The following is a 22,388-nucleotide window of genomic DNA, read 5'->3' as shown; positions in this document are numbered from 1 at the left end:
CAATTGTTTCATTTTTAAAATTATGAAGTAAAATTGGCCTTAAATTATTTTTTGGAAGCAACATATATTAGGTCTTCCTTTTGTTTGTTTGTTTGTTTGTTTTGAGAAAAAGCACGGAGGAGGAGCAGGGGGAGAGAGAGAATCCCAAGCAGGCTCTGCACTCACGAAGCCCTGATATGGAGCTCAAACTTGTGAGCCATGAGTTCATTACCTGATCTGAAATCTGTTCAGACACCTAACCTACTGAGCCATGAGGTGCCCCTGCCCTTTTTTTTTTTTTTTTTTAATCCGGACATAGTGGGGCGCCTGGGTGGCCCAGTCTGTTAAGCGTCCAACTTCAGCTCAGGTCATGATCTCACAGTTCATGGGTTCAAGCCTCGCATCAGGCTCTGTGCAGACTGCTAGCTCAGAGCCTGGAGCCTACTTCAAATTCTGTGTCTCTTTCTCTCCCTGCTCCTCCCCTGTTCACATTCTGTCAGTCTCTGTCTCTCAAAAGTAAATAAATGTAAAAAAAAAAATTAAAATCAGGATGTAGAACAATTCCATCCCCCTTCAGAGCTCTGTTATGCTCTCACATTATAGTCACATCCTATCCTTAATGCCTCTGCCAGCCACTGACCAGTTCTCCAACATTATGCTTTTATGTCTTAGAGAATGTCATGTATTTGGAATCCTAGAGTATGTAACCTTTTGACAGTGGCTTCTTTGACTCATAATGTTTTTTAGAGTCATCCAAGTTGTGTTTGTCAATAGTTCATTCCATTTTACTGCTAATTATAAATGTACTTCTAGTATGTCTGTTTATCCCCTCCCCTCCTCTTTTTTTGATAAATATTTGAGAACACATCATGTTCTCAAATCATCATGTCCTGGCACTATAATAAACTTAGTGAATTTTTTTGTGAAATAGGGATTAGCATGGTCCTTTTTACAGAAGTGAAAACATAGGCATAGAGAGTTTAAGTAGCCCTACATCATACAGTTAGTTTATAGTGGAGCTGGGACCCGAACCCACACCACCTACTCTAAAGCTCATGCTTTGGACTACATGGCTAGTTGCTAATGTTAGTTTTTTCATTTCTTGGTTTTGACCAGCAGTATAATTAGAAATTGCAGTAATTTTTTTAACATCTCCGAAAGTTCCCCTTTTTTGTTATATTTAGTTATTTTTATTAAAGAACAAAAGTAATAGAATGTACTTTTTTCATGTTGGCAGCTTATAATATTTAGGGCTAAGCATTCTGTGATTTAGTCCTAAGCAGAAAGTTATGCCAAGTAAATCATCAGTCCACAAGCAGTTATGAATTAACATCGAATTTATCTGTTTATGAGAATTAAAGCCATAATACTAAACTTTTTCTTAATCTCCTTATAAATATGGTCTTTAATTTGTGTTACCAATAAATAATAAATATTATATAAAAATAGACGAAGTCTATTATAAATCAGGCTATTTTAAAATAAGAGGTTTGTTTTCTGTCATAATCTTAAATTTTACTAATGGCAAAATGTCCTTTTCTTTTCTTTTTAAGAGCCTTGGAGGCTTGGGATATTACAGATAAGTGTTTTGAATTTGTGCTAAAAGCCTAAAAGTCCATTTGCTTAAATATTCTCCTGCCATAGGATAAAAAAAAAAGTTTCCAGAATATTGGTATAGGGTTTCTTGTGTTTTTAAAAATATTTTATTAGTGAACTGACATAAGCATAATTGAATTTTGGGGGTAATTATAAAATTTCCGGGTATTCTGAATAACTGGTAATTTTATGTATTACTTCAATAAACTAAAATTTTGATGAGGAGACTTCTTTATTTTTTTAAATTTATTTATTTTTGAAAGAGAATCTCAAGCAGGCTCGGTGCCAGTGCAGAGCTTGGTGATGGGCTCCATCTCACGAACCATGAGATCCTCACTTGAGCCAAAATCAAAAACTAGATGCTCAACCAACTGAGCCACCCAGGTGCCCCAGGAGACTTCTTTCTTTTCTTTTCTTTTTTGTTTGTTTTGTTTTGTTTTGTTTTGAGGCTTCTTTCTTAAATGTAGCCTGATTGTGATTTTTGTTCTCCAAACTTCAAACATTATTCAGTGAACTTGGAGAGGCTATAAAATCGTAAAACATCAAAACTGAAATGGATCTTTAAAACATCAGATATCTAGGCTCTTCCAATATTTGACAAAAAAGGGAATCTGAAATCTGTGTGCTAGAGTCAAATAGCTTGTCCACAGTCACGGTTGTACAAGCTGCGAGTGGGTTACCAGTTTACTGATAAGAGATAGACTTGTACACAACTAACTGCAATACAAAATGGAATGTTCTTGACCATAGAAAAGGCACTGCCTTTCTTAAAGAAGCCATCCCTTCTCCCCTCAAATCTTTTTGTGACTCATCCACAACAGTTACTTTCTGCTTAGGTTCTCACCTTTCAATCTCTGTTAAACTCTCTCTAATCTAATGTTTTACTTATCTTTTTTTTTCCTTCTACCATAGCACAAAAACTCAAAATTGACAGTGACGTGGGGCACCTGGGTGACTCAGTTGGCTAAGTGTCTTGACGTCAGCTCAGGTCATGATCTCACAGCTTGTGGGTTTGAGCCCCACATCAAGCTCTCTGATGTCAGTGCAGAGCCTGCTTTAGTTCCTGTCTCCATCTTTTTCTACCCCTCCCCAGCTCATGCTTTCTCTGTCTTAAAAAATAAAAACATCAGAAAAAAATTAACAGTGACGTTCATGTTGCTAAATTTAACTGCCATTTTTTCCCTCAGACATCATTTTATTTGATCTGTCATCAGCATTTGGCACAATTGCTCAATCCCTTCTTTTGGAAACACTTTTACTCAAATTCCAGGGTAATACCATATTTGCCTTGTTTTCCTGTGACATTTTTGGGTACTCCTTCTCCGCCTTCTTTGCTAGCTTTACTTCATCTTCCCTACCTCTAAATATTGGAGTTTCCCAGGGGTCTGTCGTGGTTACCTTTTCTACCTGTAGCTTTATTATCATACATACATTAATAACTGCAATTTATATCGAGCCCATACCCCTGCCCTTGCCCCTATGTCTGCAACCCCAGGGCAGTCTATCCAATTTGGCATCTCCACTTGGAGAGCTAATGAACACCTCAAACTTCATGAGTTTAAAACCGAGCTTCTGATGTTTCCACATCCCAAACCATGGTTATCTGTAGTCTTTCCTTGCCCAATTTGAGCAACAGCAGCCTTTCAGTTGCCAGAAATGGAGTTTTGAAGCCTTTCTTTCCCCACCAACTACTTCCCATTTTCATTCAGAAATTTCATTGCATCTTCCTCAAAAACATCCATAATTGAATCACATCTTCCTCTTATGGTGCCTCCTTTGTTTTAGTCCTTATCCTCTTTGGATTACTGCATTAGCTTCTCCTTGCTTCTTTCCTTGCCCCTTTGCAGTGTGTTTTCAACACAGTGGTCAAATCTTCTGACTCATATGCCGAAAACTCTCCAACTGTTAAGTCTCTATAAACAGTTTCTCCACTAGTTTCTAGTACTCTTCCTCCTCATTTTTCTTATGTTCTCTACTTGACCCACACTGGCCTCTTTGCTTTTTTTGTTTAAGAAAACATACCAGTGAAGCTCCCTGTTAGAGTCTTTGCTCAGGTTTTCTTTGTCTAAAATGTTCTTTCCTAGATATCTCTACATGGCTAGAGGTCTGTACACAGAGGTGACCTGGCAAAAGTAAATCCTCCTCCCTAGCTAGTCTAAAAGGTTCTATTCTCTCTTCTTTGCTATGTGTTTTTTTCCTTTTTTGTCCTTATCACTAGCATACTGTATATTTTATCTTTTATTTATAATTGACATGTTCTGTATTTAGTTGATAACGTTTGTCCCTGGCTGGAATATAAGTGCCATTTACCAACAGTGTGTCTCCTTTGTTCACTGCTATATAGCAAGGGCCTGGAAGACTACTTGGCACATAGTAAATGCTCAGTAAATGTTAAATGAATGGATACCTAGGAGTACCTCAGATCAGTCATTAACTTCACCTTGGGCAAGTCAGTTCTCTCTATAGATCTCTTCCCCTATTTTTATTTTTTTATTAAAAGTTGTTTATTTTTGAGAAAGAGACAGAGTGCAGGTGGGGGAGGGGCAGAGAGAGAGAGAGACACAGAATCTGAAGCAGGCTCCAGGCTCCAAGCTGTCAGCCCAGAGCCTGACATAGGGCTTGAATCCACAAACCACAAGATCATGACCTGAGCTAAAGTTGGATGCTTAACCAACTGAGCCACCCAGGAGCTCCTCCTTTCCCTATATTTAAAATGAATTTGGATTGAATATGTATTTTTAGACTTTCTTAAAACAACAAAGACTTAAATATATGTAGTGTTACAGTTCCTCGAAGACTTTTGAAAGAATTCAACTGCTTAACAAAAGTTTAAAAAGGTAGATAGTTCAGGTTTTTATTTTGTTTCTAGGGAATCAAAGTTTGTTAGTTTTTTTTTTCCAGCCACGAGTGTAATCAAATGACATCAGTTTACATAGTGTTTTTTAAAGGAAGATTTCTGTGATGCAGAGTGAAAGGTGAATTGGAAATAGTCTGTTGGTAGTAGGGAAAGGGACAGTTAGGATGTTGTGATACTATTTTTCCTACAGCATGATGCAGTAGCAAAGGAGGACCTTAAGGTTCACTCTAAATGCAATGTAAAAAATAGAGGATTTCCTCTCCACAACATTTAGAGATTATTGACTAGTAAGGTAACAAGTGTCTTTTTGAGTGGCCGCTGTGTGAAGACCACTAAGTACACTAGATCATAGGGCTGCCAAGCGACAGAGCAGAGGTTCTCAGAAGCATGGCTTCCCACACTGTTCAGTTTGTTTCCAACAGGAGGCATGAAGCTCCTTTAGATAATTCACAGGCACATCCCTGGTTACAATCCACTGAAGTAAAGGACACATTGTCTTAATTTTTTAAAATTTTTTCAGTGTTTTTATTTATTTTTGAGAGACACAGACAGCGCAGGCAGGGGAGGGTCAGAGAGAAAGGGAGACACAGAATTTGAAGCAAGGTCCCGGTTCTGAGCTGTCAGCACAGGGCCCGACATGGGGCTCGAGCTCACAAACCGTGATTATGACCTGAGCTAAAGTTGGATGCTTAACCGACTGAGCCACCCAGGTGTCCCAAGAGACATTGTCTTTAATATTGAATTTAAAATTTAATTGAAAGAGATACAATTTCATGTTTATATGAAATTTGAGATTGCAGTCAGCATGTTACCTGGGAGCATCATAACCAGTGTAATTGTACAATCAATTCTTGGGTTATTTTTGACAAGAAGGGAAAGAACAACACTCAAAATTATATCTACAATGGAATGTTGTAACATAGGTACATAAATTCTGCAGCATCAAATTATGGACCAAATCATGTCTTTAAAAAATATTTCAAGGTACAGTAAAATCCTGATATGCTATAATTTTCCTTTAATGAACTGTTTTAGAAAAGTTACTTATTCATGACTCTGAGCTTCTGCTATGTGTTGGGCCCTGTCTTAATGACAGGAATACATTAGTAAACAAAACCAGCCAAAGCCATGGCCCCCTCTTTAAAAAAAAATTTTTTTAATGGTTATTTTTGAGGGGGGGGGAGAGAGAGAGACAGAGAGAGACAGACAGAGTGTGAGAGGGGGAGGAGCAGAGAGAGATGGAGAATCCAAAGCTGGCTCCAGGCTCTGACAGAGCCTGACCCAGGGCTATTACTCATGAGCTGTGAGATCATGACCTGAGCCAAAGTCGGCGCTCTATTGACTGAGCACCCAGGTGCTGCCATGGCCCCTTTTGACTTTGGTATGCCTTTTAAAACACAGACACTTGTCCAGGAGAGTGTTCCTTATGGATATGTCCTAGGTGATAATCTGTGCAGAAGCAGGAAAGGCGGCCGTGTTTTAACCCGTTAGTGATAGATAATAAAGAATTAACTATGTTCAACATTTAAGGTCACATTTGGAAATGCTCCATGTTGTTCAGAACCTGGGATTAGACTTTGAGAATCCTTTCCCACTGAAATATTTAGAACACTGAATCCCAGTCTTTTAAAATTTTATAGAGGGGCGCCTGGGTGGCTCAGTCAGTTAACCATCTGACTTTGGCTCAGGTCATGATCTCACAGTTTGTGAGTTTGAGCCCCACATCGGGCTCTGTGCTGACAGTGTGGAGCCTGTGTGGGACTCTCTCTGTGTCACTCGCACTCTCACTCTGTGCCCCCCCTACTTGTGCTCTCTCTCTCTCTCTCAAAGTAAACAAACTTAAAAAAATAAATAAGTAGTAGAGAATATTGATTTTTGGTCATTTATCATTTTAATGGTTTGATCTTTGCACACTTCTTCCATCTCTCTTGTTGCCTCCTGAACGAGGGGACAGATTCAAAGCAAGCCTATTTTAAAGCTCAGGTTTCCTAGATAGGAACATGAGACTTTTCTCTATTTTCAGATACTGGGAGATTTCACATTTGAGTTCAAAGAGAAGCAGTAACAATGAAAGGGAAGAAGAGAGTCCTTGCTTGCACAGTAATTAAATTCTTTTTATAAGTTGTATTATAAAAAAAGAAATTAAGTGTCCTAACTTTAGTTGGTATTCAATTCATATAATTGACCTAATCTTGCTCAGCTAATAGTTCAGATATAAATGCTGAAAATTCCTCCAAGTAGCCATGACAGCTTGATACTAAGGTATATACTGACTTGATAGAGATCTAATTATAGAAATAAATATCCACAGTATGTACAAGTATAATATATTTGCATCACAAGCCTAAGATGCCACATTTTATTTATATAAAAATATAACGATTTATTTAAACTTTCTCATCCTGAACTATTTGATACTGATGGCTTCTACTAGGAAGTGTAATAATAAGAGTTAATGTTTATATAAAGCGTGTACTCTCATCATCAGGGAAATACAAATCAAAACCATACTGAGATAACCACCTCACACCAGTCAGAGTGGCTAAAATGAACAAATCAGGAGACTATAGATGCTGGCGAGGATGTAGAGAAACGGCCACCCTCCTACACTGTTGGTGGGAATGTAAACTGGTACAGCCACTCTGGAAAACAGTGTGGAGGTTCCTCAAAAAACTATCAGTAGAACTCCCCTATGATTCAGCAATAACACTGCTAGTGATTTATCCAAAGGATACAGAAGTGCTGACGCATAGGGGCACATGTACTTCAATGTTCATAGCAGCACTTTCAACAATAACCAAACCATGGAAAAAGCCTAAATGTCCATCACCTGATGAGTGGATCAAGAAGATGTGGTATATATATATACAATGGAGTATTACATGGCAATGAGAAAGAATGAAATGGCCAGTTGTAGCAAAGTGGATGGACCTGGAGGGTGTCATGCTAAGTGAAATAAGTCAGGCAGAGAAGGACAGATACCATATGTTTGCACTCAGAGGTCTAACAGGAAAACAGGAAAAACCTAATGGAGGACCATGGGGAGGGGAAGAGGGAAAGAGAGTTGGGGAGAGAGAGGGACGCAAAACATGAGAGACTGTTGAATGCTGAAAATGAACCGAGGGTTGAAGAGGGAGGGGGTGGGGGAAGGGGAGTGGTGGTAATGGAGGAGGGCACTTGGGGGGGAAGAGCACTGGGTGTTATATGGAAACCAGTTTGACAATAAACTATTAAAAAAACATCTTGTGTGGGTAATAGATATTAAGGAGGGTACTTGTTTAGTTGAGCACTGGGTGTTATATGCAACTGATGAATCACTAAATTCTACTCCTGAAACCAATATTGCACTGTATGCTAGCTAACTAGAATTTAAATAAAAATAAAATAAATTTAAAAAATAAAAATTTAGTCATTAAAAATGAAAAAAATAAAGCATTTACTTAGTGCCTAGTACAATATTAATAATTGTACTACACATGAACTAGATTTTTTTAAGTCAAGTGTATTGAGCTATTGTTTATATACAGTACAGTTTGCCCTATTTAGATGTATAGTTATGTGATTTTAACAGCACATGTAGGTCATAGAACCAGTACCACAATCCCTATTCAGAATGCTCCCATCACTCCAAGTAATCACCTTGTTCCCCTTTGTAGTCCGTCTCCTCCCTTCATTCCTAACCTCTGACAGCTACTGATACGAGTTCTGCCTTTTTTGTTTTGCCTTTTCCAGAATATCATGTAAATGGAATCATATAATATATATTTTGAGTCTGGTTTATTTCTCTCCCTAATGCTTTTAGATTTCATCCATGTTGTAGCTGTAGTTTGGAGTTGTTGCTAATAATATTCCTTAGTATTGGATATACCACAGTGTGTTTAACCATTCTCCGCTTGATGGACATTTGGGTTTCCGGTATATGGTAATTCTTAATAAAACTTCTGTAAATATTTATAAGTTTTGTATTGTTTTAAATATTTATTAATTTTTGAGAGAGAGCATAAGTGAGCAATGGGCAGAGAGAGAGGGAGAGAGCCTAATGTGGTGCTCTACCCCATGAACTGTGAGATCATGACCAGAGCCAAAATCAAGAATCAGATGCTTAATTGAATGAGCCACTGAAGTGCCCCAGTAGACATTTTTTTATTTGTAGACATATATTTTCCTTTCTGGTAGGCATATATTTTGGATTTAGACTACTGGATTATATAAGTATATGTTTAACTTTACAAGAAACTGCTAAATGGTTTTCCCAGTAGGCTGGACTATTGTGCATTTTTACCAATAGCGTGTGAGAGTTGCAGTTGCTGTACATCCTCCCTAGCACTTGGTATTTTCTTTTTTAAGTTATTCTAATGATGTGCAGTAGTACTGTGACTTTAATTTGTGTTTTCCTGTTAAGGATGTTGAGATTTTTTTTCTGTGTTTCTTTGCCATCTTTATCTCTTTTTGGTGAAGATGTCTCTTCAGACCCGTTTGACCATTTTAAAAACTAGTTTTTTTATTTTTAATTTGTAAGAGTTTTTTATATTAAGCATAGTATTACATGCATTGATTTTAATGCTCATTATAGTCCTCTGAGTTAGGTGCTGTTAGTCTAGATCACAGATAAAAAAGTTAGGCACAGGATTGTTAAATATTGCCCAGGATCACACAGCTGATAGGTTGTACAGCTGGGATTTGCACCCAAGCAGTGTGATTCTAGAATCTGTGCTGAACTGCTTGCCGCCATTTTTTTTCCTGTGGTGATTGTTTCTGTGAATATAATCTAGTTTCTGTAGGTGGTAAAACAGTGCTTATATGGACACCCTTGAGCAAAGAGGCAATATATTGTAGCAGCAACTCAGGAATCCTCTCCCTAGGAAGAGCTCAGATATTTGTTCCTGTTGAGGAAGGGTACTTATTTTCACTTTATCTCTCTTACTTCACTTCTACATACTGGTGGTCAAAAGAACTTCTTTTAATTTACTTTCCACATATCTGCCATTTTCAAATAATGAGGTACTTTATATAAATGGATTTTCTCAATAGAAGCTTCTCTTTTTAGATGCCTATACATCATAAAAGATTCCTCTCTCCCTCCCTCTCTCTCCCTCTCTTCCCCTCCCCCTCCCTTCCTCGCACACTTCCTCCCTCCCCTCCACGTGCCCATGGACACACACCTAATTCACTTTGCACACACACACTTAATTCACTATCTTTTAAAGACTTTTCTCATAATAATGCTGACTTCAAGGCATTTACTGTTTGGTGATATACTTAGGGAGTGTGTAGAGCTTACTGACCCTATATGATGACTTAAGATGCTAGGACTTTTAAAGTTATATTTATTTGTAATTTTTATAGGTTTTTATTTTTAGTCTTCTTTCACTTTCCACTCTGTCATTTGTTTGTTCTGACATTATCCTTTCACTATTCCCTCTTTCACACCCCTATAACTTCTGTTTCTAATTAGCTAAAAGGTTATCAAATTACTGGGCTCACCATGATATGGTCTAATATAAATTTCAGCTCTAGGAAACGACTTTGGGGTTTTCCAGTGAACGTCTCCTGTGACTGCTCAGAGGACCTTTTTTCTGGTTTTGGAGGCTCCACAAACAGTCATTCTAAATAAATGAACTCTAAAGTAAGCTAAATACAACATTTGGCAGCAGAAAAAATGATGCTTTTCTTTCTAGCATAATTTTTATTAGTTATTTGTTAAACCATGGGGATTATCTTAGTAAGAAGGTAAATCAAACAGTGTTTAGCAGAATGGAATAAATAGGCACTTAAAGGGCAGAAAGTTTGTTCACAACCATTGTGTTCTGTAGCAGTTTGTGAAGTTCCTGTCTAAGTCTGTGACAGCTTGTCCTCTCAGCTGCGCCTCTGGTAAGGCAGAATGATTACTTCCAAGTAATTAACTAAAATAGGAAACCTTGCCAAATCCTATTTACTTTTTGTAAGATACTAAGATGAGGGCTAGTAATACTTTGTCATGTAAAACACTTTTGAAAGTGCTTAATGCTTTCAAGCCATTTTGATCAACTTAGGCTCTCAGAATAACTTAATAAATATTCACTCAGGAGTCAAGGTAAGTAGTTGTACTAACACCTCAGCTGCTTGGGCACCTTGTCAGATGTATGATGACTTGGAGAGCAAAACTTCACCGTCCACATCTTTCATTGGCACCTTAGGGTCACATGTATGGTACAGCGGGTATCTGGTACATAGTAGGTTTTTGTAGAAAATTTTGGTGAAGAAAACAGTGACTATGATTTGGGGTAGTAGAATCATAAACTATGATTGCATTGGTAATTTGTTTAAAATAGATTTTTATCAAGCTTGCAGTACTATTTAAAATCATTTTGCTATAGTAGACTAGTTCCTTTCTAACACTAAATTCTTAAAAAATTGTATAAACCAGGTTAATTCACACTTATTTTTCTACTGAACTTTGAATTTTCTAGTAGATTTTATGCTTAGCGGACTTTTAAATCTGCATCTGATACTATATTTGCTAGCTTCTCCAGATTACATAGCAATATACCCCTTTCATGAAGGGTTCATGAATAGCCTGGTTAGACTCACCAGCCCATTGTCACACTAAAAGCCAGAAAATTTGCTGTCTCCCTTACAATCCTTCCCAAATTTCTTTCTTTTCATAGTTTTATTTACTTGGTATGTTAATATAATTTTTAAAGTTGAGGTTTTATTTTGTAAAACAACATACGGTTTTAATTTTGCTTCTGTGTAGATCCTGATTTCAATTTTATTATTAATTTTAAATTATGGTAATTAACATGAGCTGAATAATGATTTAATCAAGGTAGATATTGCTCCTTGGCTCTCCAGCCCTCCTTTTTCTGTACTTCTCTGTTTTTACCTGTAGATTTGCATGTTTGACCTAGCAGAATAATTGGGTCCACAGCAACATGGGCGTGCCTCCCTTAGAAACACTTAGTTTCATGTATGACTCATAGGCTGAAGCACAGACACCACTTCCCCAATCTACAGGAGCCATTTTAACAGCATAAAACTTGTCGGATTGCTTTTTATTTTCAAGCCCAAAGAACAAAAAGAGAACGAGAATATTTGAAGGTAACTTGTTATGAGTTTGTGTGTTTGCTTCTGTTTCCTGAGCTGATAAACGGAGGGTGGTTCTTACCTGTCGAAGAACATGGCTGAATGTGTTCTTTAACTCTCTGAAAAAATGTGTGTAGTCAGTCACATGCCTGATTGCACTTAACTGCTGGGGGGAAACAAAGCATTCAAATTCTGTAAAGTTTTAGATCTTCCTAGAAAAGAATTTTTTAATATTTTATATGATTTTTTCTTCCTCCTTCCCCCGTATGACTTGAGAATAAAGGAGATTTTTCTTTTTCATACCACAAAACAAACCGGTTAAAGTTTCATTAACAAAAATCCAATTGTATTTGTGGGATAGTTAGAAAGTTACAATTAAGTAAATTCATGTACTATTCATGTGTGATATGGGTGTTAAGAAAAAAATTCTGAGACAATGGTGTTGTTTCAGCATTTTGGTTAAAGGGAGGTTTGGGGACAACTCAGTCATAGGTATTGCTCATTGGCTGGTCTCTCCTCTTTTTTCTTAAATTAATGAAATTGTAACATTAATTTTTGAAAACTAAATAGAAGTTTAAAGAAAATGAAACCATTTAGATAATAAGTAAAAGTGATTATTAAAGAATAGACTAGTTCATTTAGTATAAGAAAAAATAATAAAGTTTTATAATTCACAGTGGAAACTTATTCTGTGAAACAATCTTAGATGCATGGCTGGCTTCTGAGGAAGCATGTAGTATTTCAGTTTGTGTGTAAAAAAATAAAGAGTATTGGCCTTCCATCTAAACTGTTGTTCTTAAAACTTGCTTGTTTGGAAGAAAAAACGTAATACCTTTTATGTGAAAGATTGCTCAGTCTTTTCCTGGAATAATTATCATTGAAATTACGAAATTTTGGCTAGCGTATATTCTGGTGTGCCTTCAAGTTCTGGGTCCTCTGAGAAGCTGAGTGAAGTAGTATTTTACTTACGAAAGTTATTTATGAAGTTAAAATTTGAATGCAAGTAAAATTTGAATATACAGGGATTATGAATAAAAGTTTTAGAAATAAAACTTAAGTCATATATTATTGACTAAAATGATGTTTAGCTAGTTCTTTGGAAATTTGCTGTTACTGACTTTCTAAGTGCTTAAAGGCCTATCAGCTGAAAGAAAAGATAGAAAGGCAGTTAGTTACTACTTCTTCCTCTTGGAAAGGATCTTTATATTAACAGATCTCAATTTTGTGGTGGTGTAGGAAAGATACAGCAGACATTTTACCAGTGCAGCTGTGAGCTATTTGCTATCATCTTTGTTTGCATCTTGCTGGTTTAGTCAGCCTTTGAGTAAGTAGAGGCTATATTTACATCTAGTCTGGTTTGTGTGAAAAATCTAATGAAACCTTTTTTGCTTTTTTTTTCTTTTAAGCTTTTAAAAGCCAGTGACCCATGAGAGAAAAATATAGGGGCAGACAAACAACTAAATAAGATTTTATTAAAGAGAATAGAAGGATTTCGTTTCTTAAAATTAAGCGGCTGGTTTAACTAAATAAAACAGATACTGATCATATATTTCACTTTCTTATTATGTGAAGAAGACTGAAATGGGACTTCAGAGACAAGGGAAGAGAAAAAAAAAAGCACAGAAGCAAGGGAAGGCCAGACAACTTACTTAGTAGTCGTCTTTCCACTGTTTTCCTTTCATAAGGTTGAATATAAGTATAGATTGAGTCTTCAGAATGAAACTTAGCATTACCCATTTAAAGAACTCCAGCCACTGAGAAACACTGAAGGTCGTGCAGCTGCCTCACTTGTGTAGATGAAGAAACAGTGGCCTGAAGAGGTCTTGTGACCTGCTCACGGCTGTGCAGTGCCTGATGGCAGGACTTCCAGCCCCGAGCTACTCACGCTAGTCCGCGTTAACAGTGATGCTTTGTTTGAAATGGTCTGTGTTTCCTTGAGAGTAAATAAAACCTTAATTAAGTTGCTTGGTGATAAGTTTGGTAATAAGATGTACCAAATGAATTAACCAGTGATTTTGAAAATGTGTCCCAACTAGTTCCTGTTTCTGTCAGAGAGAAGATGATACATTTGTTTAATTTCTACAACAGCTTTTTTTTCATCACTACCATTTTTCATAGTTGAAGCATTATTTGTGGCATTGCTTATATGTAAGATGAGTGTGGGGGGATGGAATTATAAGGAGTTGTGAATTTACTTTGAACTTCAGACACAAAAACAGGTTTATTTCTGCTTTAGTTTTATCTCTTGTTCTTTTAGGAGGGCAGATACTGTTTAATAAGCCTTGTTCTATTGAAGTGTGTGTGTGTGTGTGTGTGTGTGTGTGCATGCGCACGCGCATGTGTAAAACTCTGCATATAAGTTTACAAAATCTGGAAGTCTCTAAACTTGAACATCATGTTCTTCTTGAACCGAGCCTTTCCAGAATTAGTAATCTCATTTCATTTGTTTGTCACATCTTCTCTCCTCTTTTGAGAGTTTACTATACATACTAGGCAATTTAAGAAACTTCTGGGGAATACAAAATCTTTGTTAACTGTTGATGTGTTTTATTGGGGTGGTTGAAATTTACTTTAGATCTGTTTTTCTTTAGGTCTGAAATTTTACTTTTAAAATCACTTTGCACATAACTGTTGAATCTCCTAAGTCTCCAAGTCCCTTAACCCGGTTCAATATCAGACCCTTTACAAGGTGGTCATCATTGTCCTAAGCAACAGAGAGCACAGAAACAGCTAGAAAACATAGGTTCTCTCCTCACAAACTTAGATTCTTACTGGATACAGGGCGTGGTAACATGGTGAAGTAAGACTGGAACCAAACCACTAAGAAGTTAAGTTCATGGGGCACCTGGGTGGCTCAGTCTGTTAAGTGTCTGACTTCAGCTCAGGTCATGATCTCATGGTTCATGGGTTCAAGCCCCACATCGAGCTTTCTGCTGACAGCCTGGAGCCTGCTCCTGATTCTGTCTCCCTCTCTTCTCTCTCTCTGTCTCATCCTGCTTGTGCTCTCTCTCTCTCTCAAAAATAAATAAAGCATTAAAAAAAAAGAACTTAAGTTCAGGTTCAAACTATTTGCCTAGAGATGAAACATGACTGAAACCTAAAATAGGGAAGTGTATGGATCTTGAGGAATTATTAGTATTGTAGACTGAGTAAGATTTGCCTAGCTTAAGAAAAGTGTCTTCACCAATTAGAATGAGAATGTAAGCTCTTTGAGATGAGAGATGTTATATTTTATTTTTCTGTCTTTTGGAATCTTTGACAAAACTACCAAGCACATATGAGTAAGCAGTTATTATTTGCTGCATCAAACCCTTAGCTATGCAGTTGGGCAAATTCTGCTAAAGTTAGGGGTGGCAAATCTTTAAAAGGCATGTGACCCTCAGCTTAGTCTGCCTGGTGTCTGCACTTCCTAACCAAAGAAAAAAAATGAAAATCTACATGGTAGTATATGTTTTAAAGCAGTAATTTCAACCTTTGGTGTAATAGAGAATCACCTTCCTTCAACTCCTGAGATTCATTAGGCCTAGGATTTGGCTCATCAGTTTGCATTTTTAATAATTACCCTAAGTGATTGTGGTGCAAGTGCTTGTAGGCCACACTTTCAGAAAAAGAGTACATGTTTAGGAAGAGCAGTCAGTTACTTAGCATTTGAATATTTGAAGTTGTAAGCACCAGTGATAATTTGAAGACCCTAGCCTCTCTTAAGTAAAGAAAGTGACTGGAGTAATTTATTAACAGTATTACAACTTATTTAGCTGCTTCTCTCGAGCCCAGTTTTTTCTTTCTTTCTTCCATTTTTTGCTCTTCAGTGTCTTTCAACTTTGTGGCTCTCCCTTTTTCTGCTTCTCTAATTCTGTTTCTCCTTACGCTCCCAAACCCACTGCTATATTGACCACAGTAAATAATTACACTAATTATTTTTTTCAAATGTAATTAACCTATTCTTTATTTCAGTAAACCATCACTTTCCCACTGTTAGTTTTTTGTTAGTTCGTTGGATGTTTCCTGGCATTTCCCTTCATTCCCTGATCTTTGGAATTCTAGGCAAAAATCCCTTCCTGATTTAGGGTAGCATTTACAGAGTTTGAAAATCTTGCTGTGCTGCGAAATACACTATTATTATTTGTAGTTGTTTGAGTCTGGGAAGGTTTATTTTTTTAAATACCATGTCATGCTTGGACATGATTGATGTTTCTTTGGACATTAACTCTTATCACTGATTGCATATTTGTAGGCTTTATCTTATATTATGTCTCATCTAATGGGACATAAGTATTCACTGGATCTTATAGGGATGAAAAGAACAGTCCATTAGTTGAATGGTGTGAAAATAATTATTGCTTCCATAGTTTGGCCAGAATCGTTTGTTCCTTTGCTTTGCAGCTGCTTCATTTGGATGGTAGAAATTGAATTAGTAATCTCATTGAGTCAACTGAAATGGTTAGGGCAGTTTTCAACTATTGCAGCAGTCTCTCTCCCATTAGTATGAGAATCTACTAAAGAGAAGGTTTTTTGTGTCATCTCTTTTGTGTTTTCTCAAATGGTCTGTATACTATAGTAAAAGTAGCTCTTGGTCTATACAAATGTCTAGGCATTTTACCTTTTACAGAAATGTAACTCGTGAGCTACTTGCTCTTTTGGTGGCGAGGAATAAGTTATGCAGCTGATCCTTGGTTGTATAAATTTCTGTGCAGAAGCATTTTTATTTCCTCTCTTCCAGTTATAAATATCTGAATTAACACTATTATCGTGAGAAGACTCTTCCTAAACTTCTCTTTTCATTTTCATTTTCATTCTCTCTCTGCTATAGGAATTCAGCTATCTATTTCTTTCATTTGCCCTTTAATTGCCAAATAGTAGGGTGTCAGCTCTTTTTTTATCTCTGTATTTTACAGCCTGAAGTGAATTGCTAGTGTAAAAAAAAATGCAACTATAAACAGTATGAACGCCTTCTAGAGTTTGAAGACTGATTCAAAAGATTTTACATTAAAAGGTGAACGTAATATATACACATTGTTTAAAATCTAAAGGAATAGAAGAAGCTGTAATGGAAAGCAGCCTCCCTCCTCTCCCTCTTACCATTCTCAGTCCTGCTTCTCACAGGCAGCCACTCCTTAGAGAAGTTTTTGGGGTTTTTCAAAAATTTATTTTCTTGGATTTATCCTTGTCCAGCCCTTTACCCTGTATAGTAGAAGTTCTTCAAGGTAGCAGGAACTATTATGATTTTACAAGGTAAAAAATCATGTGAAGTTCATTATCTAATGGATGCCCAGTCATATAGGGCCTTACGTTTATGCAGAGTTGTATAATTTAAAAAATTTAAGTTAAGGGAAATTGGTTGTTTTCTGTGTTTTAGAAAGCAGTCATATGAACAGTGAAACTAAAAAATTTTGTAGTAAAACTATAAATATGAGGTGTTGAATTAATAACTGTTAGCTTATGTACATCTTTATATTTTATATCAAAATACTAAATGAAGCCGAGTATTGTAATTCTAGGTGATTCATTTTCTTTTTTTTTTTTTAACTTAAATGTGCATGTGGGAGAATGTATAAAACATATATAGTTTAAGTATAATTGCAGCGTGTTTACCTGTATCACAACCTAGGTTAAGAAATAGGCTCAATATGTTAGAAGTCCCCACTCCTGCCCCATGTTTGTTTCTTCTTAAAAATGATTACTATCCTTTTTTCATTATACTCTTACCCCTTTGAACTTCCCATGTAAATAGAATCACACCATATATATTCTGTAGTGACTTGCTTCTTTCATTCAACTCTGTGAGATTATTTTAATTAATTTTAATTGCCACATTATATTCCATTGTCTGTCCAGACCAGAATGTAGTCACTCTTTCTTGTTGAGGACATTAGATTATTTCTAGTTAGTTTGTAAACATTCTTGCAAATGGTTTGTGGAACATATGCGCAAGAGTTCTCTAAGGCAGTATCATCATACTTAGGTCTGAAAGAAGTTTATAAAAAGTATGGAGAGAATGCCTGGTTTAAGATAATTTAAAGTTCTTCATTTTCTTTCCTAGGAACAGATGCCTGCCATTGATGCCTTCTAACCCATTCAGCATCTTACTGTGGTGTATTGTCCTGGGGAGTAAAATGCTTGAGGACCCTAAACAGATGGGCAATTGATGCATTTCAGAGTAAGTTGGAGACATCAATATATTTGACCACTAAAAAGTTTACCGTGCCTTTCATTTATTAATTGGAGTTACTTCAAACAATTTTGAATTAAGATTTTAATACAACTGATACAATATAGTCCCAGTTATGTACATAAAAACAATATTATTGATACATATGTATTAAAGGCATAACAATATGGACAGATAGGGATAACAAATTTAGGATAGTTGGGAGGGATAAAATGAGATTAGAAAGGGGATATATAGCAGGCTTTAGCTCTATGTGGATTTTTTTCCCCTTAAGAATCTGAAGCAGATTATGGTAAAATATCACTGTAAAGCTATTTCATAATAAATTTTCCTGTCTAAGGGGTAGTTTATTTTTGTCCCACATTTATAAATCATTGAAAAATAATGTTAATTGGATGTGGAGAGGAAGTTGATTTTTATTTTTTAATTTAAAAAATTTTTTATTTTTAGAAGGTAATTTTTTTAAAATGGTGAATAAGCTCTACATCATAAAAAAAGTTAACTTCCTGCTTTACTAGAAGATTAGCTAGATTAAGAACTAAGTTTTATAAGACTGTGTGTATCCCATAGAACTAACAAGATGGCCCTACGCATACTTCTGATGGTAACTTCCAATCGAAATCCATTAACAAGTTGGAACTATAGTTTGCCAGAAATAATTGAGCATTTAGAATCATCCCACATTAAAATATTATTCAAAAACATATTTCAGAACAAAAAGATTCATAAACACAAACAGTTGGTAGTGTACTAATTGATACTGATAAACTTTAATGAACTAATACCCTAAATCAGACTTTTGCATCTAACCAGATTTATTAACATAATCGTTTCATCTTGCTTCCTTAAAATCCTTACTATAATGGTAGCAATTTGTGTATTGTTAGTGGGGGTTTTTTTGTTGTTAGAAAATTGATGTGGATTCTCTATGTAATATTTCCAAAATTTAATAATACAATTGTAGGAATTGCTGTAAAAAAGTGAATACATAGATCTTAATCCAGATTTTCGCTTTCATAATCATCTCTTGGCTCTCTTTTCTAAGATATTTCCCATAGTGTCTATATAAGTAGTGGCAGGAACAAAGAAGAACAAATTAAAGTAGAAGTCATAGGATTTTATGGTTCAGAAGGATTCTTTTTTGTTTGTTTCTTTATGAGAAAGAGAAAGTAAGTAGTAAGTTAGCGGGGAGGGGTAGAGTGAGGGGGACAGAGGATCTGAAGCATGCTCTACACTGACAGCAGAGAGTCCCATGCAGGACTTGAACTCACAAACCATGAGATCATGACCTGAGCCAAAGTTGGACTCTCAACTGACTAAGCCACCCAGCTACCCCCTGATTAAGAAGGATTCTATAAGTCAGGTAGTTCAGGGGTCTTCTGAAAATTTTTTTATTAAATTCTCATTCTGTATAATTTATTGATTCATTGAACAATTTTTTTACTATCTGTTAGGCATTATTCTTGATGCTAGGGAATACAACAGTGAACATAGACACTTTATTCATAAATTATATACTCTATTAATAGACTTCCATTTAAAATGTACTATAATGTATACAAAGATTAGAGAAAGTTACAAATAGATTAGTGGCCCTCAAAATGTTTTTTGGGATATACTGAGATAAAGAAAGCATTCTAGAACTTATATTTTCAAAAGCTTTATTTTACCAGGCAAAAACTATATCCCAGAGAGTTTTCTCTTCGATATAGTATTCTTCTGAGAAAGAATCTCTATAAAGGGCATTTAATAAATAATAGTTCATCCTTGTAAAGAATTTGTATATTGACAAATATAACCCATGGAAACAAAAGTTCTTTGGTCCTAAGTGACTTTTAAGAGTATAAATGGATCTTGACAGTAAAAGAATGCTCATGATTGCAACCAGTGGCTTAAATATCATTCTTACAGATTTTTTCCCATTCTTAAATTTTATTTAGGAAACTGTGGGTAAGTAACTTGCGTAAGATAGGGTACTTGAATAGATCACTGGTGCTTACAGCATTTGATTTAGTCCTTTTTCTACTAGTAATAAAGGAGAGTTTTATATATACCAGAACTAAAATAAAAACATTAGTTTGGAGGTTTTTTCCCCCCAATGATGATCACTTAGGTGATCACTTTTACCATATATTTATTTGTGCCCCTCCAAGTTCTTTCTACAACAACAGCAAAAGTTACTAAAATTGAGGTATTATTGGGGCGCCTGGGCGGCTCAGTAGGCTGAGCGACCGATTTTGGCTCAGGTCATGATCTCGCAGTTCGTGGGTTCGGGCCCCACATCAGGCTCCATGCTGACAGTTTGCTCAGAGCCTGCAGCCTGCTTCGGATTCTGTGTCTCCTTCTCTCTCTGCCCCTACCCCATCTGTGCTCTGTCTCTCAATAATAAATAAATGTAAAAAAAAAAAAAAGTAAATTGGGGTATTTATATGTAATACATTATAAGGTATTAATTATAGTGATATGTAAATATGTAATGTATATTTAATATAATTACTTATGTTTAAATTATTATATTAAATATTAAATTTGTAGTAAAGGAATGCAAATTAAATGAAATTACTTTTTTTGCCCATCATACTGACAAAAAATTAAAGTATTGTAGAATGGTGAGAACACCATTAAATGTGCCTGCGTGTATTCTAGTGATAGAAATATTAATTGAAAAACCTTCTGGAGAGCCAATTGACTTCTATCAGATGCTTTGACATAATGATCTCAGTTGTAGAACTCTATCGTAAAGAAAATTTAAGGATGGGAACACAGATTAAGCTATGAAGATATTTGAACCACTGGTTTTAATAGTGTAGCAGTTTACAAGTTTTATACTTTATATCTTCTCAAAATTTGTCTTCTTTATACTCTTAAAAATTATGGAGGATCCCAACGAACTCTTATTCATGTGAGTTACATTTATCAGTATTTACCAATATTAGAAATTAAAACACGGGGCACCTGGGTGGCTTAGTTGGTTAAGTGTCCAACTTTGGCTTGGGTCATGATCTTGTGGTTCGTGAGTTTGAGCTCCATGTCAGGCTCTGAGCTATCAGATTCTGTTGTGTGTGTGTGTGTGTGTGTGTGTGTGTGTGTGTGTGTGTGTGTCTGTGTCTGTCTGTCTGTCTCTCTCTCTCTGCCCCTTCCCCGCTTGCACACACTTTCTCTCTCTCACTCTCACTGTCTTTCACTCACTCTCTCACTATCAAAAGTAAATACACATTAAAGAAAAAATTAAAAAGAAATTAAAACACGGTTTTAAAATATTGATATATGGAGCACCTGGGTGGCTCAGTCAGTTGAGCATCCAACTTCGGCTCAGGTCATCATCTCATGATTGATGAGTTACAGCTCAGAGCCTGGAGCCTGCTTCAGATTCTGTGTCTCCCACTCTCTCTGCCCTTTCCCTGCTCACACTCTGTCTCTCCCTGCCTCTCTCTCTCTGTCTCAAAATTCAGTAAACAAATTTTTAATATTGATACATTAATTTCTTAATAAAAACATTACATGTTAAATTAATTATTTTTATAAAAGACAACTATGTTTTCCAAAACAAAAACTGTATGGAAAGAAATGCACATCTTTATTTTAATCTTTGGCATAACAGAAGACAGCTAGATTTTCATATCTGCTTCTACATTAAATCTGTTGCAATATGTTGTTTTGGTTGAAGAATGTGAAGACAATTTGGCCTAATATAGATGTCTGCTTGGAAAAGGGAGATGTATTTTATAGCTTCAGATGATTGTGGATTTCTTCTGTAATACTACATCAAAACTCAACAAATCCTAGTCTCTTAAAGGTGCAAAGGGACTCTGAAACCCTACTAATAAACTTTTTGTCCTCGGTAACATTAAAGTCCATTTGTCTGCCTTGCACTTTGAATGAATTAATGTTTTCCTAAGCAAGATTTTGTAACATTCAACTGAGTATTCCAAATGTTGACATAATAGTTTTTAAAACCACATTTTTAAAATGTTTATCTATTTATTTTGAGAGAGAGAGAAAGAGCAGAAGTGAGGGAGGGACAGAGAGAGAGGGAAAGAGAGAATCCCAAGCAGGCTCTGTGCTAAGAGCCAGTTGTAGGGCTCAAACTAATGAACTATAAGAACATGACCTGCACTGAAATCGAGAGTCGGATGCTTAACCAACTGAGCCACTCAGGCGCCTCTAAGAATCACATTCTTTAATACTGTACCAATCTTATGGGGTGCCTGGGTGGCTGAGTTGGTTAAGCGCCTGACTTCGCCTCAGGTCATCATCTCACAGTTCTTGAGTTCAGCCCTGCGTGGGGCTCTGTGCTTATAGCTTGGAGCCTGGATCCTGCCTCAGATTCTGTATTTCCCTCTCTCTCTGCCCTTGTCAACTCATACTGTCTCTCTCTTTCTCTCTTTCTGAAAAATATTTTTTTTCCACCACCCCCCTGAAAAATATTTTTAAAGAATACTAGGGGTGCCTGGGTAGCTCAGTCAGTTAAGTGTCGGACTTCAGCTCAGGGCATGATTTCATGGTTTGTGAGTTCGAGCCCTGCATCGTGCTCTGTGCTGACAGCTTAGAGCCTGGAGCCTGTTTAGGATTCTGTGTTTTCCTCTCTCTCTGCCCTCCATACCTCGTGCTCTGTCTTTGTCAAAAATAAACAAACATTAAAAAATGTTTTAAAAAACAGTGTACCAATCTTATCAAAAAGTCTTTTTAAGTATTGGAAAAGCTAATAAACCCAAAGTAGTG

General features: G+C 36.2%; 1 protein-coding gene across 4 annotated transcripts in view; it reads left to right on the top strand.

Moving 5' to 3' along the window:
- The window catches only part of ELF1 (E74 like ETS transcription factor 1), a 109,583-nt gene that overhangs the window by 18,999 nt on the left and 68,196 nt on the right, over positions 1–22,388 (top strand). For 3 of the 4 annotated variants that reach the window (XM_029936645.1, XM_029936648.1, XM_029936646.1), the window contains exons 1-2: positions 11,387–11,512; positions 17,538–17,654. The gene's annotated coding sequence lies outside the window, so the exon portion shown is untranslated. Of the gene's footprint in view, positions 1–11,386; positions 11,513–17,537; positions 17,655–22,388 lie in introns of those variants that run through there. The other variant, XM_029936647.1, reaches the window with a different exon arrangement.

The sequence above is a fragment of the Suricata suricatta genome, chromosome 4 (genome assembly GCF_006229205.1).
Source record: "Suricata suricatta isolate VVHF042 chromosome 4, meerkat_22Aug2017_6uvM2_HiC, whole genome shotgun sequence".
NCBI lineage: Eukaryota > Metazoa > Chordata > Mammalia > Carnivora > Herpestidae > Suricata > Suricata suricatta.
Note: the sequence above shows the minus strand (reverse complement) of the source record. Positions and strands in the feature narration are given on the sequence as shown.